Consider the following 27,386-nt stretch of genomic DNA (forward strand, 5'->3'; position numbering starts at 1 on the left):
GCATAGCAGCACCAGCCGAACAGGTAACACCACCTTCCTTCTTACCTCTGCTGTTGGAGAACTGGTATTCCAGACCAAAAGAAATCCTTTTCCCTGGCTTTTTGAGGGTGTGTATTGTCTCCCCTGCACTGCAGCCTGCTGGAGAAGAAAATATTTAGATAAGGAGAACGATGCCATGCACCTGGTCTTTACTTTCAGCTTAATGAAAGTGAGGTCTGGTCCATCGAAAAGTAACGGAGATACTGCCTGCATCCCTAACATCCACCATGCTGGCAATGACAAATCAGGCCAATCTCTTACCTGCGAGGAACACCTATCGTGAAACCAAACAACCTGTAATACAGCAGACGTCTTATCCAGAAAATCCTGCCTTGTATATACAGTTGTCTAGCCTAAAAATGACCTTAATATTTATGGGAGCTACGTGCATTATATTTTAAACAAACTGCTGCTGCCTCATTTGAAGTTGGACTTGCATCCACAGAAGTATTTAGATGCCAAACTCCTTGGCAGGTGCTTTGCTTGTCTCGTCACGCCGATTCTCCCTCCCATACTGTCCTTCTCTGTTCAGGTACCACCCACATGGATGCACAACTGTGCCCAGGAAAGAGACTTGGTAAAGGAAAACACATGTCAGAAAAAGATTAAAACTCCAGGGCTGTTTGAGACAAATGAAAAAGAAGAATTTAAACTAATGAGATAGGCTAAGCATTAATGGAATTTAGATAGACTTTTCAGAGAAGTTAATTGAATTGAATAAAGTACAAGTGGCAGCAGCTTTAAAAAAGATTTAAACATGATTTTTTTTTTTTTTCTGGTGAAAATATTAACAGGCCAAATTGTGAAGTGTAATAAAGCAAAGGATCAAAAAATAAAGGAAAAACATTTATTATGTCCACAATCAGATATTGCCTCACGCTATCCATGCAACTAAGGTTAGAAGTCCTAAAAGAGATTCTGTTACCAGTGTATTTGTGTGTGTGAAACATGGTATTAAAATAAACTGTACCATTTCAGGAGTTTTTGCTTTAAATCTAGTACAAAATGCAGAAATTTTCCATGAGATTTTTTTAAATGAAGCAGAGAAACTCCTCAAAAAACAGACCTGTATTGTAGATTTTGTGCTACCAAACTGGATAAGAATCACCATATTAGTTCACAAACCTCAATGCGATTTGTAGTGCAAGTGAGAAACCCCACATGAAAATCCCCTGCATTAAAATCCCTATTAAATTAGTTATTAATTTAATGCAGCAAATTAAAAGGCAGTATAAGCAGGTAGAAAACCCCAATGGCACTGCATCTGTGCACACTTTACTACTGCCTAAAACACTGTCTGAAAATTTTAGAGTGACTGAGTTACTAGCAGTGATTTTTGAGACTTTGGAGCAGTTGCAGCCAGTTGCCTGACACCAGGAAAAGACAGACACTGGAGTGGAAGGACTTTTGGAATATAATGGCAGCAAGAGGCTAATAAAGTGATTGTAAATGGTCTGTTTAGTGAGGTGAGTGAAACCAGGATGGAATGAGAGTATGAAAAGCATGTTTTGCTCTTTGTTTTTTTCCCCACGATTGAGAAAGACTTAAACATACCTATCACAATAAGTGGAGACAGTTCATTAAGAAAAATTAACAGCAAGTTCAAAATACAGACTGTGATATTTTTCATTGAAATATGCCAGTGGTCAGATACATTATATTTAATCGTGGAATTATATCTCAGGTGAGGGCAGCATGAGTATGAATTTAAACTAACGTCTTCTCCTGACGTGCTCTGACAGCAGGCTTACCTCCCTTCCAAGGGAAAACCAGCCCTTTGAAGGACACCGTCCTGTAAATGGCGTAAAAAAGTGGTAAAGGAGTGTTACCTTCCAAAGGTAATTTATCTTATTTACATACAGACAGTAGTTCTGGGAGAGGGGAAGCTACGCTGTACAGGGGCAAATGCCTCTTCCAGGGCTACTCGCTAGCGTGAGCACAAGGCTTCTTAAGAGCCAAGTCTTTGCCAGATGATCCCCCACTGCTTTCTTTGCCTTCCCTGCAAATAGCACCAAGGACTGAATTTTAAATAGCAAAGTGTAACAATAATACAGAATATTTGCTTGTATTCCTTAAAGAACATGCCACTTTGTGATACTAGTGGTAGATGTCTTTGTGCAGCACTTCAGTCTGCACTGTTTCTGTGATTTTCCAGGAAATGTTTTCACCAGTGTATTGAAGAAAAATGAATGAAAGAGGGACATAAGTGCCCTGTGCAGAGTTTTTGCATTCTTTTTTCCAGTTTAGATTTCAGGTGCCTTATAGGGAAAAATAAGCAGCAAAGAATGTTTAGTTTTGGGGGTGAAAAGAAGTTGCAGTGTATTGGAAGGAAGGATGTGGTTAAAACAAATGCCTAGAAGGCAGCAGATAACAGTTCTGTTCCCAGATCTGGCACAAATGCTCCTTCTGACCTTGCACCAAAGTATTTCCTTGCTTTGGGACCAGTTTCTCTGTAAAATGGGGGTGATAACAGTGCTTAACTACTCTTCCTGACAGAGGAACTGGGAAGTTTTTATTTATACTTGTTACAAGCTTTCAGAACCTGAAAGAGATTAAAACTGGATCAGTTTTGACCTGAAAATTTAAGTCTTTCCTTCAAATAAAACAGTTGATTTATAGTATTAGGTTTATTTTACATAATTTAGTGCATTTTAAAAAATAATCAGCATTTGCACTGATTTGCTGAGTCCTGCAAATAATTAGCTAACTCCATTACTTGAAAATTCTCTGTTCTTAGAGTCAACAAAAAAAAAAAAAAAGAAAAAAGAAAAAGAAACAAAAAGAGCAATACTTCTTCTATATTGTATAAGATCAAGAGGTTTAATTTCTCATAGAAGATATTTAACATTAATAGTATGATCCTGGTGGGCTGCTAGAGAGAATTAGAGGAAAACAAAGATGTTTTTTGCACCTTCTAAAATAACTTGGAGGAATGCTTTGATTGTTTTTTAGAAATAAGCACACATAAAAAGTGGCATTTCCCTATTTCTCTTCCAATGAGTTCTGGAGCTGAGAAATCCCCCAGGCAAGACTTTCAACTTGCTTTCTTCCATGGTGGAGCATAGCAGTGCTGGCTGAGGCCTGCAGAGCCTTCCAGCTTGTTTGAAGAAGAGGAGACTATTATCTGGTATGATTCAGCACCCATTGAACAAACTATCTCACCTCTGTCTGGCTTTTTAATATGTTTTTTTCTTTTAGCCCTTGTCCTTGAAACCATGTCCCAGCCAGGTCAGCCAGGCTTAGGAGCCTGGCCCAGCAATACTCACCCTCAACCAAAGTAATGTTTACATATAATATCCGTTTAAATTATGAAATGCCTGTTGTGAAAACAATAGACATATTCAATCACTGTAAACCAGAACAAATGAGAGAAATATTCCAGAGCTCCTATCAGAGCTTAATAGGTATAATTTTGCTAGTGATATGGTAATACACAGCAGCTTTCCCCGGACGGCTGTGTAAAACAAAGAAGTGGTTGTCAGCCTTTCAGAATCAGATGTTAATGATATTTCATGTCTTTGTTGAGTCTGTGGAAAGCAGCTACTGCACCTAAAAGGGAAATGACTTCCATACCAACCTCCCCCAGCCAAAGTCGTTCAGATTGGGAAAACTGGATGAGGTCCATATTTATACTTCGGAAAGAGGTGTAAAAGAAGATTTGAAGACAGTATTGACTGAGCTGCCTCCCAGTCTTTTTACCCAGAGTTGTATCTTATCATCATGATGAAAGTTTTTAGTTCAGTGTATTACAGTGTCCTTTTTTTTTTTTTTTCCTCCTTTCCCTCTTCTTCTTTTTTTTTTTTCTTCAAACATATATGAGGAAAGAATGTAATGTAAGCAAAACTCCAATGTGTTTCTGGCAAATGAGGAGTGTTTTCTACATCTCGTATATTTTTGGAAGCGTTTGAATCCAAAAGTAATACGTCTTCCAAATCGGGAAGAAGGCTTTTTATTAGACTGATGCCTGCACACAGCAGAGAGAGAGAGCTGTCTGCCCCAGCGCTGCAGCAAGCAGGGGCTGGTGCTCTGCCTCAGCTAGTCTGGAAGACTGGAGCCAGTCAAAAGAAGGGCTTTATTGCTGCAACTTCATTTTGCTGTACTACTGTATGTCTTCACTTCTGCAAACTTTCTTTCATTTGTTTTAAGAAGAGGTCTTAATTCCAACACAAAATCCGTCCAGAAAGGAGGGCCCCTCAGCACTGTATTCCAGCTGGTGGGGATTAGCTCAGTCCTTTTACCGGATACGTATCATTTTAATCTTAAGCCTTTAGACACTGTACAACATACTATTAAGTCTGTTACCAAATAAAACACTAAAAGGCTGATTCACTAAGGGTTACACACCCTTTGCAGGGAAAAAACTAACATTTACAAAGGGATATCTGCCAAAAATCACTTAAATTTCATGTCTTTCCTATTTATTAAATCCCACATCCACTATGTGTACAGTAACTTCCTTCAGATATGCCCCTGGGAGAAGTGCAAGTCAAAATAAAGGGGAAGCTGCGCCCCCCCTGAAATGTGTCCCAAGCTCTAAAAAGTGATTTATGTTGGTTCACATCAGAAAATCTGAAAAATGAAAGTTATGTTGTTCAGGAATAAAACGAAACCTTCCAGAAAGCGTGAATCATGTACTTCTATGATAACGAGTAATACATTTCCTATAGGAGTTAGTGGTTAGGGTATGAAATCGGGGCATTAGCAGACTAAGGGAGTAATTCACTAACGATCTTGCACAAGTGACTTTGACTGCAGTTTCTAATTTCAGTGCTTAAAATGAAGCAATATTGTAGCACTTGGTCATTTGGGGAAATGTGGGTGACAGAATCACCGGACCTTGAACCACTCGCTTGGGTTGTTAATAGCAAATGCAGATGGCTGACTTCACTCCCTGTGGAGCTTCTTAAATGATGTTTTATCTGTCTGTCTAGGGCAAGGCAAAAACCCTCTGATATTTACAACGTGCTTTGGATGAAGGGAGCATTCTAAATGCAAACTATGATAGCCAGTGTTTATTGGCTAGCCTGTTGTTCTGACACAGGCTCAGAACTATCTCACCAAATTATTTTAGCCAGTCATTTGAAGTTAATCACTATAGCTGCTCATGCTAAATTAGTGCCCTATGTTTATGGGACCATCTTAGGGCACGAAGATCACCTCAGGAGGTCATTAGGTGTGGCTCTGGCAACAGCGCTGTGAATGAAACTGCACTGATAGTTTGTGTCCTACTGTTTGGGTAACACAAATGATTTAAGTTTTCTTCCAGGGGATTGGGTTGTTGTTGTTTTCAGTAAGAAATAACTCATCTGTTTTGGAAAACATTGTTGAATGTATAATTGAATATTCCACTAGCACTGACAGTCAGGAGCTGCGCCATGCCATCCAGCCAGCCCCTGGAGCTCGGCTGACGGGGGTGACTGCAATATGGGGTGCAGGCACCCTGCTGACACGGGGTTCGGTGCCCCCTGTCCCAGCTGTATGAAAAGAAACTGTTCCTAGGCCTGTTGGTTAGGAAAATTAAAAACCTGGATGTATGCTATGACTGTGTCTTTTGTTAGAGGGTAAACCAGTATAAAATAATAGTGTATAGAATTTATAAAGTCTTTTTGCATTCAAGGTATTTGAGAAAGATAAATGGTAAAATCACCATATGCATTAAGACCTGGGATAAAGTACTATTAATCCTGTTGCGCAGATACAGAAGTTGAACCAGGGGCAAAGATTTTTGTCTGGGAACTGAGGTAAAGATTTTTATCTGGGAACTGAGGTAAAGATTTTTGTCTTAGCTAGGATTATAATTCAAGGTTTTTATTTAATAGCCCTATGCTTAGACCATGCAATGATCCCTAGCTAAGTTTTACTGCAAGGGTCCTGGTGTCTTCATTCAAGGGCTACTTTGAGGGGTCATATGATTTTTGTTAAAATGTCAGTATTTTATATTGAAGAAAAATGTTTTGAGGCCCTATATTGTAAGAAAAATCTGCAAATAAAAAGTATCACTCATATGTAGCCTGAAGCCTCCAAGGACCATTAGACAATGTAAAAAAAAATCAAAACCAAAATGTGCTTGTTTATGAAAGTCATGATTTTAAAGAGAATTTTGTGATTTTAGGGGATCCAACTCATGATTTTTCAGTACTTGGCCTTGGCAATATTGCTAGCCTGCAGTGGAGAATTTGTGTCTGATGACCAAGTTCCCCTGTCATTTCACATACAGTTAGTTTATTTTGGAGGATCATCAGATACAAATTCTGTTACGTGCTAACAGCATTGCCAAGCTCAAGGATTCTAAAACCATGAGCTAGTTTATTCTACATGGCAAAGCGATTAGTTAGAGAAAAATGCAACAACAACAACCCAACAAATGCTCTTAATATTTGTTCCGTTGTCTCCTCTCTATGAGGCCTTCAACAATGCCATGGTTCATTCAGTACTACCACCAGAACTAGCCTATTTATCTTCCGGGATGAGAGAGATCTGTGAAGTCTAATGACAAAAATATGGGCCTGGCTCTGAAGTATCCGTAAGCTCTTTTTTTTTTTTTTTTTTTTTTTTTTTTTGGGGGGGGGGGGGGAGGGGATGCAGTGTGAGGCATTTACAGACAGAGCTGGTCTGCGTAGTCGTAGTCTTTGTTACTGCAGAAATAAGAAGAGCAGCACCTGGGAACCTCCATCAATGTATGCCTGTATTTATAGAAACACCGTTAGGGGGAGCTCTGTAATAGACTTAATGCCGGTGTTTTACAGCTTCCCCACCTTAAAAACAACTACCTTCACTTTTTCTTACTAGTAGTAAACAAATGGCATTTAGTAGATTAGTCTTTATGGTACTTGCACTACCTTCTTCATCACCACCACTGAGACTGGCAGACACTATGGTGGTGAAGCCACCATAAAGACCAATACAGAACACAATGATCGGTGTCAGAATAAATGGGGTGAAGTCAGTGGATTCTTGGATAGAAGATTAGCAATGTGGTTTTGCTGTTTTCTTTGATAGCCCCATTCAATTGCAGTCTTGGTGTACATATTTGTGGTCCTTAAATGAGGTACCATCTTGAAGAAACCTTTCCTTTATAACTGAAATCTGTTGCTATAGACACCCTGCTGTGAATTTCTCAGGGAGCCATCCATTCAGCTGAAGCCCCCTCTCCTCTGAAATGTCTTCTATTGAATCCTATTATGTGAAAGAGAATGGGCTAAGGAATTACACCTAATATGTATGTGATTCATCATGTGATATAGGGTGCTACATGGTAGATCAGCCAAAAAGCCATCATTCAGGCACATCTTTTTTTCATATAAGAAACTCTTATTGTTATTTTAAGACAGATAGAGTGGGTTTTGGCTTTCTGTGAAGTGCAGAACTTAGAGATTGTAATTCAGAGAGCTCTATATGACCTGCAAAGCTGCAATAAAGAATGAGGGCCCATAGCAACTTGGATTTACATTCTTAAATAAGATAAAATGATGGATAACAATAAGATAGAGGGGTAGGTTGATCTCTGTTTCATCTGTCTGGAGGAATAAAACCCACGTAGCTAGGCAAGGTGCTGAGATGAACCAGTAATTTAGCTTATCATGAGTAGTTCAGAATAATAGAAAATGTTCAGTTTTTCTAAAGGATAAACAGGGAATAATTAATTAAGCAAAAGAAAACTCTACCACAAAATCCAAATAACAGTTTGGCACAGTATAACCAAATTCATTGCTAAGATCAACTCTGTTTAAGCTAAAAGTGCTTGCAGTTTTTAATTTGGGTTGTTGTTCTTATAAATCAGAATATGGGAGAGCCTAGGAATTAACTCTTAATATTTTTTTTAATGCTGATTTGAGACACTTTTAAAATTTTTCAAAAGACTCCTTCTGTGGCTCAGAATATGATGTGAGTGAACTCTAATGAATTAATTCCCAAAGAAATAGATTCAAGTCATTGTTGTACTATTGCCAACTTCTACAGAACTGCCTGGCAAAAAGCGTGCAAGCAGTTCATGCAACATTGCTCTAGCCCTTTGTACAGCAATGCCCATGTTTGAAACAGTAAACTTTATTCTCCTTTGTACCAGGACAAAGTGGGGGGAATAGAGATACAATAGTGTGAATATTACCAAAATACGTTCTGAGAAGCACATTATCATGGTGGGGCTTCTAATGGTTTGGGTGGCCTTCACTCTATTCCACAGGGGATATCAAGGTCCTAACTAGGAAGTATGCTTCTGTGAAACCCTACAAGAAATTACTTAACAGAACTTTCAGTTTATGCCATTTCCAACATGTAAAAAGCAGCATAAACTGTTCTACGTGGTTTTTTTGCTGGGATATGAGCTTGTTCCCAGTATATAACTGCTTCATTTTCTTGATGCTGCTTCTGCTTTCTCTCTGGGCCATTACCACCTTCAGTGTACTGTTTGCGAGGCTAGATCATGAGCTCCTTGGGGCAGGGAATCTACCTTTCTCTATTTGTATTTTAGTGTCTGAGAGAGCCCATGGATGCCACATAGAAGTGGTGGTGAATATCACAGGGACACTGGAGTACTTTTTGCATTGTGAAGGGAATGACTTTTGCCTGCTTCTAATAAATCCTGAACCATTTATGGCAGAGTTAAATATGTTGTATCCCATCTAAAGAACAATTGTTGAAGGAAGCATCTCCAGGCCAGCAGAAGTCCTAGTTATCTCTCTCTTGAACTTTCTTTTTGCCCCATGCAGACAATAGCCTACAATAAAACTGTTGCAAAACTATGAAATTTCAATAAACCCACCCAAACTGCCAGAGCAAACAGACCTTTATTGCAGTGAGGCCAGGACTGTCTGCAGCCTCCAGGCCGGGGCCAGCTGCATTGAATGGTGGAGGAATCAGATGCTGACTGCAGCTCTGAAGCATACAGTTGTGTTCTGACTTTAAACATTCTGAAAGCAGTCACTTGTTGGCACTTGGAACTGTTGTATGTCAAGGCTACACGAAAAACCAAAGACTTAAGTTCTTCTCGACTAGAGGAAATTACCAGATGGCCAAAATTAACTGATTCCCCCCTGCCCCCTGAATGCTAGATGTGATTGTTAACACAGAAATCCTCGGGACTAGGATACCTGAAATATTTGTCAAGTTATTTGCAAGATTTCAGGGTATGAGGGGTGGCAGTCCAAGAACACCTTGTTTAAAAGTATAGCAGAAAGCAGTGCTTTAATGCTTCTTACCAATGTGGACGAGGGGGTCTGTTTGGCCAGAAAAGTTTCAGTATGCAACTATTTAGTTTTGTGCAACACAGGTAAACCTGGAGACTCAACATCCATCCTGTTATGCATACTCTAGCATGCCCAAGACTTGCCTACTTTACTTTGAGGTTACAAAAGGCATCAGGATAGACCAGAAGTTGTTCTTCTTGACATCAAGACTATATGAGACCTGAAACTGACCCAGTCTTGATTCTTCTTGAAAGGCATGAAATGGGGCTAAGGACCTCTAGGAAAACCATGGGAGATTAAGTTAAAGGCTCTTCTGGAAAGGTCTTGGAGTCCATTCCTCACCACAATTAAAATAATGAGAAAGGAAAGAAAAATAGGTGAAGGCAATGAAGAGTTTTCTTCCCTACTGCTGGAACCATCAACCACTAGAGGAGAAAGAAAGGTGTTAGTTTTAATGTTGGCCCAGAAGCTAGAAGACATGAGAGAGGAGGTGATGATGGAACATTCAGGGGCTGTGGTGAATAGGTGAAGGTGACTCAAACTGAATTAGACTGTGCAGTAAGATGGGGCTGGATACAGTAACCTCTTGAGATCTCCACCATCAATTGCTGTAAGGAATTTGTGGCCAGTAGAACTGGGGCAGAGGGGTGGCGGGGTGGGAGCATTCTGAAAGGTGCATGATGCTCCTGCCAGAGCTAGTCCTTCACAACCCTGACTTCAGGGAGTATCTGCCTTAATTCTTGCAAGGTAGACATGATGATCTGTTGAAAAAGGTCTGTCACAAATGTATTTGCAAAATTCAGTAGCTATTAATTACAACAAAAAAGCAAAATAACTTCCATGCCGTCTGCCACTGTTCAAAATACACTTGAGGGTTTTGAGTATCTTTTTCTATTCCAATTCCAGATTCTTTTAGGAAGACCTCTGAACTGCTTGATTATAATTGATCGGTTCCTTATACACTTTGTGGTAAAAGGTTTCATGACTAAATGATCTCTAAAGTTAATAGAAATCCCTGTTCCTCCAACTTTTTCCTGTTGCTGTCTGTTGCCAGTCAAAAGTCTTGAATCCATGTTGATTTACCTCCCACTATGAAAGAGAAATTGAACATTTTAAAGTTAATTATTTTTTTTAAATGAACTTATGCCATGAGGTATGGGAAGTGGAATCTCAGAGTATTTATATCTTGTGCACCAACATAACCTCTGCAAACAGGACTCCAGAAGAAGACAGAAGATAAATTCAGGCTAGAATTTAGTCCAGCTGCTGATACAGGGTAAATTGTAGCAGATGAAAGAAACAAAAAGAGAAGGTTTCAACATTAGAAAATTACTATGGCAAATGTCTTTTCTTCTTTGAGGAATGAGAGGAGCAAATACTGCACGTGTGATCAAGGTTGTCCAAAAAGCGAGGTACTCACTTTGAGGAAAAAAAATGACATCAGCAAATTTCCTATAGAATCTGTGAGTAGAAATTAAAATTGCTGTGATGTCAACACTATCCGCTTTCCCTTGGGAGATTTCCACTCCACAGAAGGGCTGGAAGGTCCTTTTTTATGTGTCCTTGTGCTATGTTCAACGAATATGGATTCTGTTGTATAGACTACAACAATTGTTCTAAATATATAACAGCCTTTGAAGTAGTTATGGGAGCAATTCTGCAAAACTATTTTAGAGGAGGTATACTGACCCAGTCACAAGGATCCTTTCCCTAGGTTTTGAAAGTATGGTCAATGTTTCTGTGAACATAAGTAATTAATTTATTGAAAGCAGTGGCTAAACATCTTTATTTTTGTGGAATGTGGCATGAGATTTTTGTGGGATTCATAGTTGGTCTAAATCTCACGTTCCATACTGCATGCAAATGGGTTTCTTTTGCATATGATTCGCAAATGGCATAACTTGTTATGTGTAGACATGCTTAAAAATTCACCAGTACTAACATTCCTTCTAGACAGTAAAAATTCCAAACAATTCCAACACAGTTGTCTCATCAGAGTTAGTTTAAAATTCAGTACTTTGTACAGGCTGTAGAAAAACTGTTTCTAGGAATATTTTTGCAGAGATAAGTTTATAAACTTCTTTAATCACTCAAAGACTTTCTTGAATTTCAAATATTTTTGAAAAAATGTTCATCAAAAATGTGAAACAATATTGGTGAGAATTTGAAAGCTTTCAATCAGATCCATGAGTAACATTTATTTTAATCTTTCCTATCAAATTTTAAAGAATTTTCAGAAAATACTCTCCAAGCTCTGAATGGTGTCTTGTAGTGATTAATCCAATGAGTAAAGTTACTTGTTTTATGTAACAGATTGGAAATGCAGAAATTTCTCATACTTCCATAGGACTGCTTCTAATTTCTAGAATCACACTGTTCACTGATATGCTTTTGAAGACAATTGTAGTTGTAATAAAGGTGATGAAAATTGCCAGAAACCTTCTGTTATGTCAGTGAGAATATATGTTCTTTGACCAAGCCGCCAGTCCCATTCATTTTTAACTCAGAATGTCAAATTAAGAGCATATTGTGGGTTGGGAAGAATATGTTTTCCATGTAAAGATTATTTTTATACCGCAGTGTTTACTGCTTGAATAAAAAAAAGATGCAAAAACATTTCACGAAATGGAATTTCAAAGTTTTGTCTTCTCTGTTCCTTGTGTGTGAAGCAAAAAGCCTGTATGACTGCTTTTCCATTCCACTGCATCCTTAGTAAGGGTAAATAAATCTAGAAAGCTTTGAATGTCAGCAAAACTTTGGAGGAGATAGCTGTTGTATTCCTTTTTTTAGTAGATGCAGGCAGTGGGGTTCTGACATTAAGAATTGTTTGATGTGTGATCTTTATGTGGTTGTTCTCTGTCTTTTAAGGATTTCAAAGAGCATTCTAAGTAATTTGAGAGGGTAGAGAGATGTCAAATGTGGCTTTCTGCTTCCGCATGATCAGAAAGGTTTGATATGTTATTGATTGGATTTATGCAGGAATTGCTGGGAAGTGAGGCATCTACTGGGCTATTCAACCCACCAAAGGCACAAGACCAGGTCGTGTTAGGCACCGCTGGCTGAAAATAACTTTCATTCTTGGACTTTTGCAGGCATGTTTTTTACTTCTAGTAAGAAAAAGTCCAGGGCCATACAGTACCAAGGACCTCACTCACTCATGGTTACTTTCACTGAAAAATACTCTGTTGAGCAAGCAGTTTCATAAAAAACCCACTGGAATGAAATCTCTTTCTAAGAAAATAGTCTGGACATGAATGGATAGAGGTATTGATAAAGGCAGACTGCTAGAAGCCAGTTCTGGAGTGATTTCAAAATTACTTTAATTTCCTGTCCTGGGCTGAACAGTCTTTCCCTTTTCTTTCTTTTCTTCTTTTGTCCCAAGTATCTCACGTACGTGGATTTTACATCAATGTAATTGGCTTTGGTGGCCTAAGTCCCCTGGTGTCTGTAGATATGTTCAAGATTTATGAGGTTGCATCCAGCATTATAAACTGGATTCGAGAATAGCATATATCATGTAAAGATATGAATGGATTTATTTCTCAAGAAAATTAGATGGGTGAATTGAAAAGGTTTTCTACTTCTGCTACAGTAATAGAGAAAGGGGGTTGGTATGCTCATTCAAAATTATGGCCTCTGCATCAAATCTTTAATATATTTTTCAATACATGATAATTTTATCTGTCATCACTATCAAATAGCTTTAATGTTATTCACTTAACATCATTCAAGAAACAACTTAACTAATGTCTCCGACAGAGAATTCATCTTCTGTTATTTCTCCAGCTGTATTTTCCTTCTTACAATCCCCAAAATGACTCTAGCACTGACTCCTCCTACTAAATTACAATATCCAAACAATTTAAATTAGTATGTCATGAGATTGGAGTCATTTTGTGTTTGACCTAATTATTAAAATTACTTTCTGAGAACTAATGGCATAATTACTCTTATAATTAGTAAAATAAAGAACCTGTAACTGCTCAGACTGGGAGCAGCTGATATGATCAAGCTTTAAATTGAAATAATCCAAAATTTTCTTGCCCATCATCTGTAGCTCAGTATGTTTCAAAGGGAAGGCTGATACATGCCTGCAATGACTATGTTTAAACAATGAAATCTTGTCTCCACCTTAGCATTTGATTCATTACTCACTGATGAACCTTTGTCCCTACTTGCCTGTTACTGGGAAAACATACAGCAGTGTCTACTACAGATACCAAAACATTCTTGCCGCGGCAGTAGTGATACTGCCCTGTGATAAAACAGGTATGGTAGGCTAAGTGAAACTGAAAAAAGGGCTTGAGTTAAAGGCTGACCTTCACCAGACAGAGCTCCAAGCAGGCAGCCTGGGGCAGCAAAGCTCTGTGCCCAGCAGCACCCTCAATCATCTGCATCAGTATCTGCTTCCGCGCAGCCCAAATTGCCATCCCTGGTCTGCTACATGGGAGCAGAGTAGCTAAAACGGGGACTGGGGGGATTAAGAATCTTTGCTGGCTGCCCTTTTTCTCTCATCCTTTCTCTTCTCACTTCCTATACCATCAGAGGGAGAAGGCTGCCCATCTTCCTGACGCCCACTAGGACTGTCTTTCATGAGCAGACCCCAGGATACATGCTTTGGAATATGGTCTCCATAAAGTGCACATTATGCCCTTTTGTACAATTTCCCTCCCAAGAAAATATATCCCTGGTGTAATTGTTTGGTTGGTTTGTCTGTGGATGACATAGGCATGTTTGTCTCTCAGATTAGATAGAACTCCTGGGGAAAAGTACATTTCCATTTTACTTACTGCCTATTACACCCATTCTAGAAGACATTTCATGTTTATTTCTAATATAATGCAGTATATAGACTTTTTTGTTATTGGATAAGTGGTGGAACCCCCTTCTGGCTGGACTACATTTCTAATTTATTTATATCATTAAGCAATCAGCCAGTGAGAGGTGAATACCTCTCATTTTGATGTTAAAGTTCCTGAGACCCTTAAGTGGATGGCATTGTGTTTTGCAGTAATTTTCTCTTGATTTGCAGCTCTGAAATGCCAGAAAATGTATTTTGAATATTCAGTTACATTTCAGCAGGAAAGAACACCAAGCCATTCCATCAGTGTTCAATTAGAATAAACAGAATATCTGCTCATGAACATTTTCTCTGTGTTAGTATTTTGGGCTCAATAGTCACTTATCATGAAAACTGTGTACATCTTTGCTTTGAACACATGTGACCAGAAAAATCCATAATGAATGACACAGAATTATGCTGTGCCCTACAGAAGTATCCTGCACATCTTGGTTTGTACATAAATTATTCAAGTGTCAACAACAGAGGTTGCAACACTGTGGAAAAAAGGATATAAAATCCCCAAACAAGAGACTGAAAAATCTGTAAATACACTGTCTTTTCTGTTAATAATACAGAAATTATTTCCCAAAAGGGTATATATAACTCAAAATGGGCTTGGATCCTCCTAAATGCACAGTAAAGCTTTTTCTCCTGTAGCTGATTTCAGTCAAACATAAAATGACTGACAAATACAGAAAGCAAAATGAAAGCCTTGCGCAGAATGAGATGTTTTACCCACATTATCATTTAAAGGAATAATAAATAACGAATGTACAAATAAGATGCTAATTTGCATTTCTTTTCATACTGCTGTCTTGAATAAGACATAAAAAGTAAATGCTTCTCAAAATTCAAATTACAAAGGAATTGTTACTCTAATTAATAATTAAAATACTTTCTACATCCAAAGTATGCAAGAGAAGATGTTGAGGTCTGTACCATCATAAACCGAGGTGAAATTCTCTTTGGCACAAAAGCTAAGGTTTACTGTGAGGATGAGATTCTCCAAATTTTTTAGTTATCAATGTTTCAATATACCAGCAGGGTAGGAGGCTCTCCACCATAGAGAGAGGCAGTGACTCGGTGAACAGCAAGGATCCAGGTTTCCTGCCTTCCCAGGGTCCCTGTTGCCATTGCAAGAGCAATCTGCCCTAAAAAACCTATTTTGATTAGTGCTAATGGGTCATCCTTCACTGCGAGGCCTTGGATCTTGACCACATGTGACTACTAAAATTTGCCTTTGGTGTTTTTTGTAAAGATGGCAAGTTATGAAAAAATGTGCACAAATAAAGCTCCCTGATGTGTCACATGGAATTTTGTTAATTTTAGCCTTTTAAAATGGTTCATTTCTGTGATGAGGACAGGCCATTCATACAGTGGCCTGAATCCAGCCATTGTAAGGTTGATATCTCTGCTGTATTTTCCTTAATTCACTGGGTATATGACATATAAATACTGCAAATGGAAAAAATGACTGAAAAATATACTGAATATCTATACACTGTGAAATCTGTAGGTTTTAGCAAATTAAAATGGAGACATACCTCAAAAGAAGACCTTTGTCGCATTTGCTGTTGTGCTTAACACCTTCAGCATGGTGGTTTTTTTTTTTCCTACATTGAAATCCTACATAAATCTGTAATCATACAATACAGTTGTAAACTTAAAAAGTACCGGTATTATTCCATGTTGTCACATAATCTTAAAAATGATCATTGCTATTAGGTGTTGGATTGTAACACATTGCAGGGTCCAAGGAGAATACAGTTGGGACTTCAGTACAGCATTAGCATATCACACAGCTGTTTTCCCTGAGAAGGCAACCCTTCAAGCCAGGCATGGAAATAGAATTGAATAAGCAAAATAAAACAAAACCTACAGCATTCTCATTTTTTAAACAAAATCCAGGTAGCCTTTTCAAGAGGCCGTCAAAGCTATAGGTATGCCTTCTTAAACTATCATTGAACTTTAGACTTTTAATTAAAATCAATCTTACTGATTGCAGTAATAAAGAAAAAGGAAGACAAACAGCACTCAAATAATAGTGCTTCCGACTTCCAACTGGGGTAATAAATACATATAAACAGCATATTAAAACTGCAGATACTGGAGATGTGCTGATGTCAGATAATGCTTTAGACCTGCTCCTTGAAGAATGTGCCCGGGAGGTTAAGAAACCTGACACTGCCCACCCTGCCCAGTGCCACCTCCACTCCCTGCTCCAGGCTATACATGTTCAGGAATATGTTCCTGGACTGAATAAGGTGCATCAGTACTTTTCTCCAAAAGACTTGTGGGTTTAAGCTTTGAACAAGTTTTAAGCAATTGTTATACTAAAAGTATTTAGAAACCATGATTTTGAGGTTCACCAGTAATAAGAAGGATTAAGTGAGCTTTTGTAACTAGGATAATAATGTTTGTTTTACGTGGTACTTTTACAGCATCTTTCCCTTGACAGCTGAATGCTTCCAGTGATTTAAAATGGATCTCATGTTTCCTTTCCTTTCTACCCTCTTTCATTTTCAACAAAGAAATCCCTTGTTGTTTCTGTTCCTGTTTCGCTCTGTGTGTGAGGGAGTGGAAATGCCGTGTGCCTCAAACCTGTCAGAAAAGTTCATGTCATCAAAAGGAGTTTGGCATTTTGATCCCAAAGTGGCTGCATCTCCAGTCATGTCTTGCAGGAAGAAGGTCCATTGGCTGTGACCAGCTCCTGCACATCTCCAGCACTCAGGGTATTCCTTCTGTTCCTCTAAAACTGAATTTAGAACAGTTCCCCTGGGGAAATGTAGTCACAAAGAGGAGAGCTACCCTAGCTGCCCTGAGCCACTCCCAAAGAATGTTTTAGAATCTGCCTCAACAATGCTTCCAGCTTCCCATGCATGACTTCTTTAGGTAAAAGAGAGAAATGATGGCTTAAATGATGGCCAGATACAGTAGCACCACTTGCCTCTAAGGGAGCCAGAGCTCTGCGCAGAGCTGCTGATATGAGCAAAATGTAGTAGGGACAGGTGGGCTGGAAACAAGAGCTGGAGAGAACTACTGACAGTTCTCCTCCCAGGTGTTATTAATGAGAAACTCAGGTACACTCTATTTCCATCCGCTGAGATCCATTGAGGAGCAGCTGACATTTTAAATTTGGTAGCTTGGATCCTCTTCAGGCCACAGATTAGAATTTCAGAGGTTATAAAAGAGAAGTTTACTGGTTGTAAAAATATTCTGTTTCATAATTGCCAGGGAAGAAACCAACTGTTTCCAAATGGAAAATTAGTGTAATGGTAGGAGAGATTATTCAAAACATCAGATAAACAAAGGACAAGGGGTTAAAAATTGGAAGAGTTGTCCACAAGTGAAACAAAATGAAAAGTGAAGGATTTAGGCAGAGAGTGGGGCACCGTTCTGCTGTCCCCACCCTGCAGGCATGAAGGACTGTAAGCAGCAAAGGTAATGCTGCTGTATGTCTCACTGTTCCCCCTTCTCACTCAAATCAGAATGATTTCTTGGGTACCGTTTCTTCTTTCCTCCTCCAGGAGGGTTGTCTAAGCCACACAAGGCAGAGATTTCATGGTAGCTTAGTGGTTACTAGGGTTTGGAGAAGTGAAAGCTTCCAGATATGGCAGAGCATGTAGGATGAGTTTACTATCGCTGTGAATGCTTTCTGAGCATTCTTATCAAACACACCCTGACAGGTCTCATAAGCTACAGCAGCCAGAGGAGTGGGATAGTTATCATATGTTTCTGAATGGGTGGAACTGAAACCAGAGCTTTTTGTCTCTAACTTTTCCCTTATGGATTTTACTTTAGTTTTGCATGCATAAAATGATGTTAAAACAGAGATTATAAGTAATTATAGATGTATTTAATGAACACGTAATTGATCTTTTTGCATAGTCAGGACACTTCCACCTCAATCTTTAAAATACACTAAATATACAATTTGCTTCCAGTACTTCAAAACCTGCTGACTACTGAGTGTTTACAATGCACCTTTCTCACTTATGCAGACATAGTTTTGCATCAGCTATCATGTATTTAAAAATGTGCTTTCCCCCCAGTATCAGACAGGCTGCATTGATGGCTCTGACTATACACAAGTTTGCCAGGAACTGAAGGTTTGGGCGGTTGAACTTTCCTCCCAATCCATGTGGAGAGTAAATCCCATCTTCCCAATGGAAGGATCAGGCAGAAATTCCACAAGCACAAACTCACGAATACCCTGTGCAGAAATAATCCACAGAGAGGGCTGTTTGGCTCTTGCTGCATTCTTAGCTGGTCAATCACAATAGCGCCAAAGAGTTCTTGCCAACTCTCACACGCTTCTCTGACATAGCTTCTTTCACATTCTTGCTCATTTTCCTATCTGCTATCTAAAAAACTTTAAGGAAATTCACAGAGGGGAAAAAAACCAAAACAATCCCTTTATATTTGTTTAAATAACATTAAAGCAAGGGTGGAAAATGCCAAGTCTGGACTGCAGCATAAGCAAGGCAAGTGACTATTTCAGGCTGCCGGGGAAGCCTCAGCAATTCTTCGATTTAGTTCCCAGCTTTCTCATGGCGTCTGTCCCAAACTCACTGTGATTTACCCTCTTTTTCTAGCTCCTCAGAAGTCCTCTGCCACAGTACCAGAGGATCAGAGAGACGTCTAATTAAATGTATATTTTAAACATGTTTTTATAGACTTGTTCATTCATTTTTAATTATTATTCCAAGTAGCAGCTGAATGATCCTTGACTGCTTTCCATCTTATGATCACCCCATGCTTTATAGACTCCGTTGCTGTGAGCCTGGCAGAAAAAGGCATCAGTTCAGAAGGTTTCTTCTATTGATTTGAGACTGGATTGCCTTTATTTGCTTTCATATTATGTCAGGAAAAAACCCTTTCAAACCTGATCTAATCTGGCATAAAAGCTCTTGGGAGCCACCTCTGACACTCAGACCTCTTCCTCCTGCCCCTTGCAAGTGCCAGCGGTCTGCTCTCAGGTATTTGTCCACCTTGGTCAACCTGCTCCACAGACTGAGGCAGAAGAGAAGGCTCAGCCCAAGCGCGGTGTCTCACGTGGCTGTGGCGGGTCCACTGACGTGCATTCCAGGGCGGTGGAACGCTCCCATACAGTGATGATGAGGATAGAAAGGGTGGGCCCAGAAGATCAGAAGATGTGATCATCAGTCTATAAGCCATGCACACAAGGCTTTAAGCGCCCCAACCCATGCATCAACTCTCTCCTGGAACAAATGACCCCTTCAGGGAATGATGCTGTAGGGGAGGGATATGAAGTGTGCAGGGTTTGGGCTGGCCAGGACATGGGCTTGTAATATAGATGCTTTTGCAACATTAATATATGCCTGTTTTCTTGCCAGCTCTGCAGAGTGCCAGAATTTGGCCCTAAACATTTAATGAAACCATTGAGATTTATAATCAGAAAAAGCAGAAAAGAAAATAGGAAAGGGAGGAGGGAAGAGGAAGAGAGAAAACTGTACAAAAGGCATCTGATTAAACCAGTGATAATTACCGATATTGTTCCTCTCTGAGCCAGGATCATACTTCAAAATAAAAAGTGGAAGATAATTTTGTTAATAATTTTAATCAGCTTCCTTTTCACGAAGGATCGGAGAACGCTAATAGACGATTTTCCGAAAGACAGATGATTTGTAACACCATCAACTCAATAACTGAAACAAGAGACCTATTCTCTCCCCCATTTGTCTGAAGTAACGGGTTCCTCCAGAGGAAGAACAATAGACAGAGATTGAAAAGCCTTGATTTGACCTAAATGAAAGATATTCTTTGCTAGCAGATGCTTTATCCTGTAGTTTATTTTTTTCTCTCTCTCCCCAATGGGCTTTACAACCATGTTGTCCTGTTTGTTTTTGGTCTTTGTTCCCTTTCCTGATACCAGGCTAAAGCCTGGCTGGCTTAAGCAGTTGAGGGTATTTTCTGAGAGGAATTTGTTCAGGTTTCCTTGGCAACGGGAGCCACAAGAAGCTCAGTAAGGCACATTTTTGAGTGAGATTTTTTGTTTTCCTTTTAGCCGCTCTCGTGCAGAGATCGAGGAGAGATGAGCTGGTTAGATTCAGATTGATCAGGTAAAGTGCAGTGAAAGGACGGGGGTAATATTTGGCTCATTTCTGAATCTGGCAAACAAAGTGAAGCTACTACTGCTGGTGGTGTCCCTGCTGTTTGCCTCCGAAATATCAATAATCTTTCTATCTAACAAGATTTGAGAAAAGAATAATTACAGAGTGATCTGCATGATTTGATTTAACTTTTATATAGGGACTAATGCCTCCTATTTTCAAAGGCTACATGCCTTAAATTAGTGGGCCTTTCTATGTAATTGCTTCCTGCCACTGTTTTCTTTTATTGAGAAAAGTCATGTAATGCCATTGCAGATGTGCTACCAGCTTGGATTAAACATGGTGCTCTAAATCATGCGTAGTACAATAAATCATACGCCTGCCATTATTTTAATGCTTTGCAAATCTTTGCATTTGTTTTTCTCTGGAGTTGGAGGAAACACAGTAGGAAGTAATGTTGTGAAATCCTGAAGAATTTCATTGTCAGTAGAGCTGCTTGAGAAATTATGCTCCTCCTCTTTCAGAATAGTTCAGTACAAAAGGAAATATTTTGTTTAAGTTTTGTTAAACAAGAGTTTTCATTGAAAAAATAAATGTTCAGTTTTCTTATTGAAAGTCCCAAAGCAAAAAACGTTTTTCTTTTCTTTCACCTCATTTTCCAATGCAGGCACCTTGGTGAAGAAAAACAAACCCAAACCCTAAATAATCAACTAATAGTAACTTTTATTTGTAAAAAGGGTTCCCCTTCTCTGTCCCTGCTGCTGCCATGCCAGTAATTTCTCCATTTTCCTATACAGCAAATTTTGAAAAAAACCCTGTTATTCTAGTTACTGAATGCAGTGTGGAATACTAGCTGTTATTCTCCTCTTTCAGCCATATGCAAGTTTGTTCTTCAGGTTCCAATAGATAATCCTTCTTTTTTTGAGGGAAACTGAAAACTTTCTGAAACAAAATCCTTTTCTGTAAACTTTCCATCACTGGTGTCAGCCAGAGGCAGGTTATTTTGGTTTGTATTAAAACCATAAGCAAAATTTTGTCCATTTTTCTAGAGACTTTCACAGTTTACAGGCAGAACAGAAATAAAATAATAAACCACCCCAGCTTTTCCTTTAAATTCTCATCAGACCTATTTTATGTGACACGGAGGCAAAACTTTGGCTTCACAGAATGCAGTCTGTGCTTTTCCATCTTGGAGTGCAAAGACTGGGAGGGAAAATGCCTACTCCTTCCTGGCTCCTTAGTGAAACCTGATTGTTTTCACCTAGTTTGAATTCTTTGGTGTTTGAAGAGGTTTACTACTATTCTCTTGTCTCAGATTTGGAAAACCAGTGAATGGGTTAACTGGCTTGTGCCTTGCGGAGTGTCCCACCACCGAGTGTGCTTCCGAGAACATGCTGCTTCCTGGCGTCATCACTCCTGCTATGGATATAGACAGACGGGCTTCACGATTATTAGGAGAGACTGCACTATGACTTTTGTGTGAGGCTAATAATAGCAGGCAATTGCTGTTATATAATTGCTATTTTTCTATCTGTTTTGCTGTTACATAATTGTTATTTTTCTGTCTATTTTTCTAGTGATCATTTATCCAAATGCAAAAAATTGACATGTTTTGTTGTTGCTCAGGCATAACTTGATTATAACTCCTTCAGCAGTAGAGATCATTTAGATGATGCCCAGATGCATATACACATAGAAAATGGTTTTATTACATTTCAGATCCCTGTCCGGGTAGTTTTTGCTGGACTTAAAAACTGAACTGCCTCAGGTTCAGAGCCTGATATATCCTATTAAGGACACTTGACTAAAGAGAATACTTCTCGCTGACACAGGGGCTTAACAGATTAATGAATTAGTCTGTAATACCTTCTCCTTCTATGGGCTGGTTCAAGTTTTGCTGCTGTTACTTTGATTAGCACTATCTCCTCTGGTGCTGAGCCAGGCAATTCTGTATATTGACTGTGCTGGCACTTCTTACTGCTGTGAGAGAAGCAGAGAAAAAATCCTGCCCTATGAAGTTTGTATCGATCCAAAAGTAAAATTGTAAACATAGCCAAAAGAGCTGTATTCTGGAAGGAAAAATAGGGCTGTTAATGCTGTGGAACAACTGATGTTGTACCCAGCCCATATTTTTTCCTTTAAATATATAACATTGCTAGTGTAAGTTGTTGAATATACTTTATATCAGCAATAGTCCTCCAAAACTCTGTCTTTTCATGGCATTATTGATATTACAAACCACAGTGGTTTATGTTATTAACTGCCTTTTGTTTACCTCAGGTTGTTAATCAGAGCGCTGGCCATTAAGGGCTGGCAACACATGATTTCTCTAGGATTATTGCTAACATTTCTGCTGCAGTCAGGAGGGTTTTTCTGGCTTAGCTCAGCAATGAGGAAGTCTGTAGCTGATCAAATGTGCTCTCGCATGCAAGTGTCACTGCAACTGACAGGAATTAATATGAAAGGCAGAATCTAATACAGAAAACATTACTTTATACCCACACTCCAATTCAATACTAAATTTTGGAAAGGAAAACAAGGATTCTAGAGCACACAGCTCTGTGACTGACCTACTCACAATTATAAATGGCAAGCTGGGAGATATAACATCCCATTCTGCCTCACTTGAATTGTCATCTTTAATTAAAGAAGTTCTATGTCACGGATGACATTTCTCAGAGAAATGTCTCTCAGAGTCTTGGGGAGGGGAGAGAGAGGAAGACTGGGAGCAGTGTTTTTGCTGTCTATTTGCTATTTTTCCCGTACAGATTTAAGTGGTCAGCATTGCAGCATTTAGAGATTGGCCCCAGAAATTCTCTTGGGCATTAGCTGATGCTAGCTCCAAGGTCAGGGTTTTGTGAATGCTCTAAGTAGACTTCCACTTAGGAGGCAGCCTGTGCCTTGTACTGTCACTCTGAAAGACATTCATTCTGGTCCTGAGAGTGCGGTGTTATTGAGAGTTTGTGTTTAGTTTCTGGTAGGTAAGGTACCGTTTTCCCCATTTTACAGACAGATTTTGGGCCCTGAAAACCAGCACTCAATAATATATTTGCATGCCTGGAGTTCTGTTAAGCAACATTTCAGGAGCCTAAACACAGCAGTGTTTTTTAGGAAATCCTGTTTAATGTATGGAGACATCGTTAACATCTTCGGTGTATAAAGTTTCAGATAGAAATGCTATAATGAGTCTAAACCTGTGCTCCTGGTCATGTTGGGTCAGGTCCTTACTTTTCCCACCGTGATTGCTTACCTCCTGCCAGAGTTTTTTTTGAAGTTAAGAAAAGAAATATCTTCGTGTTTTAGTCCTCTGTGGAGCTTGCAGCACTGAGTATGCTCAGAATAAGCTTGATTTACTCAAGTTGGGTAAAGCAGTGGTGGTACCTGCTGTCACATCGATCCATCAGTGATCACATGAGTCACCCGCAATGCTGGTTCCCTAGAGCCTGCTTGGCCTGAGGGGGCCTCCAGACATACCACCCATGACCAACCCCCCCCTCACAAGGCTGCCCTCAGTGCAGGTGAGCTAGACTCCACCCTTCCTGTTGAACACAGGGCACTACACAGGAATGCATTAGACATGAGCATTCATGAAACAAATGATGGAGATATAAGGAACCCTCCCCAGGTGCCCCCTTACCTCTGAGTTGTTCTTTTTCTTTGCTATTAATTAAAACAGAGAAGAAAATATCAAAACTAAAGAACCTGGTTGTATCTGCATTGAACATGGAGGAATCCCATTTAATCAGCCAGTCCATGTCACTAAATTTTTCTTTTAGAAATTAGTCAAATTGCCATCTGAAACAAGACGATGGAAGACAGCAGATTATGATTGTGGTCTCTGAAGTAAAACACTCCACTGGGAAGAACCTTGGCCCATTCCCAGAAGAGATGTGATCAATGCCAGTGTAAGGCATGGGGGGATTTTAAAAGCATGGAACCTTGGCCTAACTTTGCTCCAGCTGAAGTCAAACAACACTTAGAATTTGTGGTGCTGTTAGGTGATATTATGAGTGCAACAAAGAAGCAAAAGGGTGATTAAGGGATGGAAACATCTGTCATATGAGGAGAGCCTGAGAGACCAGCATTGAGAAAAAGAAAGCTCAGGGGATTTTAACAATGTGTACAAATACCTGATGGAGGTGGAAGGTGGGGTAAAGACAGAGACAAGTTCTTTTCAGTGGTGCTCAGTGACAGGACAAGTGGTAATTTGGCACAGCTGAAAACACAAGAAATTCCATTTAAATGTAAGAAAAAGCTTTTTGCTGTGGGGGTGGTTGAACAGAGGAACAGGTTGCCCAGAGAGATTGTAGAGGCATTCATAAGCCATCTGGACATGGTCCATGAGCACCCTGCTCTAGCTGATGCTGCTCTGAGCTGGGGTGCTGGACTAGGTGACCCCCAGAAGTGCTTGCCAGCCTCAAAGATTCTATAATTCTATTATATAAAAATATGATTCTATTATATGAATTCCTATTTCCAATTATTTTTACAAGAAATTTTGTTATATCACAATAAAACACATACAGATAGACTTTTTATTTCCTGAAGATGACTCTCAATATTTATGTATTCAAAGTTACTTTATTTACTGTTACATTTTATTTAATTATACTTATTACATATTTTTATATACAGCTGCATTTATTTACAAATATCTATACATATGAAAATGTGGCATAGAATTATTCTCAGCTAATAAAAAAGTTCCCTAACATTTTGATATCATTCTTTCACCAGCCCTTTAAAACCAGAATTCCAAGTAAACAAAACATTAAGTTCCCCTGCTAAGAAACTATTCTTTTGTGCTTCATCTGCTTTTCTTCTTCATCTTAACCTTCATCTCTCACTTCCTCCCAGAGTTTTGACTTCCACGACCTGCATTTTCCTGATTCACCGTTAACTGTTACCTTATTGACTGGGCTACTGAATTTACCCACTTGTAGATTTTACTGAAGATCTGGGATTATAGCAGGCAATATTTAATCACAACTGGATTAGAGGAAAAAGTGAATATATTTTTTTGGTCTCAGAACTAAATAGTGGCAAGGAACCAAAGGAATGACTTTTCTGTTCAAAGGGCAAATCTTCAATCCTGGCACACATTTTGGGAGGGCGAAAGTGATCAGCCTCCCACTCCTCTATGAAAAGAGCAACTGCATTGCAGAGCTAGTGTGAAAAAAGCCCCTGTCAGAGCTTGGCCTCGTGCTGCTGCCAGTCCCAGAGGCTGTGTGGATCTCAGGAGTTTTGGCATTGAAGCTTCTCTTGAACTAGAAGCACGTACAATTCTCTGGCAGCCTGTGCAGAGAGAGAAAGATTTGATAAAGTTGGGGTTTTTCCCCTTGTCCTTTTTTTTTTTTTTTTTTTTTTTTTTTGTAGGCAGGGGCAGTAAAGCCTTGCGTAAACAGCTCAGATAGAGGATCATAGAGTAGAGATGATGAAGCTTTATTTTCTCCATATTCTTAATCTTACCTGTTTTCATAGGGTTTTAGATCTCAAAAGTAGTAGTTCACCACTTTTACCCCTTTATTTCTGATTCATGTGTTCTGATCAGTGCATTCACCTGTTGTGGAGATTGCTATATTTGTTATCTGTCTTATCACCTTCTACTTCCCCTGCATTGCTTAATATAGTTCTTCAGCTTGTCATCATATTTCCTATCTCCTGCCACACTATTTAAATGGTCTTTACTTCTCACCAGTCTCAAATCCATCAGCTAGAAATGGAAGGTGTTGACAACATTTTCACTTATCCCCTCAAACAATATTTAATCTTTTAGTAAACTGATCTGTTTCAAAAACACGCTGTTGGAAAACAAGCTATTACACATCTGGAACTTGGCTTTAATTTTCTTTTCACCATTTTTTCTGGTTAAGTCATTCTCTTGGTTAATGCAATCAAATAAAATTGGAAATAAAATAAATTACATGGTAGATAAAATCACTGCTATAGATCTCATCTGTTCTCCAAAAGGATCATTCAGTATAAGGAGATATTTTTTAGTTTCCTGTTTATTTTACATATATACACCTACTAAACGTTTCTAAAACACTGCAGAAATTATGCTTATTCACAAGCAAATATATCAAACATCAGTAAACTTTGTTTGATATTCATGTTGTGAATCTTAAATGTATTTCTGAAAGGCACAGACTATTAAAATATAGGCACTTTGGAAGTTAAGGATCTTGTCAGCACAATTCTCCCTTTTTAAGGACCTGTTCTGCCAAGCTCAGTTTGTCTCTGATATTTATCTGCTTTGACTCCAGCACATTTCAGTTCTGTCCATTCCTGTAATTTCCAAGTTATGTATGTGTCAAATCATTCACTGACCTGATTCCAGAAAACATTTAAGCCCAAGCCTAGTTTCCTTACTCAGTGTAGTTTAAACATGTTCAAAAGCTAGGTGCCTCCGTTAAGTGCATTTTAAAGCAGAAATTTGCTAATGAGCAGCACTCTGGTGTTTGTTGCCTGCTACAGTGTCTTATGTGCTTCTCACGCTCCTAGACCAGGTCCATGTATATTCTTATGCTCCCAGAACCAGTTCACCAAGCCATTATCTTCTAAAACCTCTGCTCCACCACAGTTCTTACATACTCCTCAACGCCAAAATATGGAGATGTTTTCAGTAAATTGAAGTATAGGCATGTTTGGACAAATTATTTTAACTTTTATCTTTTCTTTTTCCTCACTTTAATTAGTCTGGTTTTAGACAGAAGGTGTTCAGAACAGGATGGTCTTTTTGTGTGTTCCTTTACAGTTTCAGTTTCTCAGAAAAGCTGTGATGATTCCTTTTTCCTTTTACCCAGTACTGTTGTTTTAAAACTGCACATATGTATTATTTGCCATTTTCCCAGATGGGCTAAAGATATATAAGAGTTCAAATGTCTTTACATTTTGACTTGCTCTTTATGGACTACAGGCTCACTCAATACTCATAGCACCTGGTTGACTGACATATGGGGTGGAATTCATCTTGCAGGTTGATACGCTTATATTTACATGTAGCTAAAAATTTCTAAGTCTAGCTCTAGATTCCAGTAACTGTGTTAATTAGCTCTGTCTTACTGGTAATTCAGAGAGTTGAATGTTGACAGGTAACCTGAACCGAGACATCAATCTGACTTTGAGTGTAGAGTGATCCCATCACTGTCATCATTTTCTCTGTGGTCTGACAGGTAGTAGCAAAGCATCCATACCAACCCAAACCAGCCTTGAACTTCACCTTCAGACTTCTGACTACAAGTT

At 39.0% G+C, this 27,386-nt stretch overlaps 1 long non-coding RNA gene across 1 annotated transcript in view; it reads right to left on the bottom strand.

Moving 5' to 3' along the window:
- Window positions 1-27,386, bottom strand: part of LOC308060338 — an 82,792-nt gene that overhangs the window by 12,348 nt on the left and 43,058 nt on the right. The window contains exon 2 of the long non-coding RNA XR_013926679.1: window positions 1-27,386. This exon is cut by the window's left edge and continues 12,348 nt beyond it; it is cut by the window's right edge and continues 21,848 nt beyond it. This is a non-coding gene — a long non-coding RNA (uncharacterized lncRNA).

This window comes from Falco punctatus, assembly GCF_963210335.1.
Source record: "Falco punctatus genome assembly, chromosome: 3".
Classification (NCBI taxonomy): Eukaryota; Metazoa; Chordata; class Aves; order Falconiformes; family Falconidae; genus Falco; species Falco punctatus.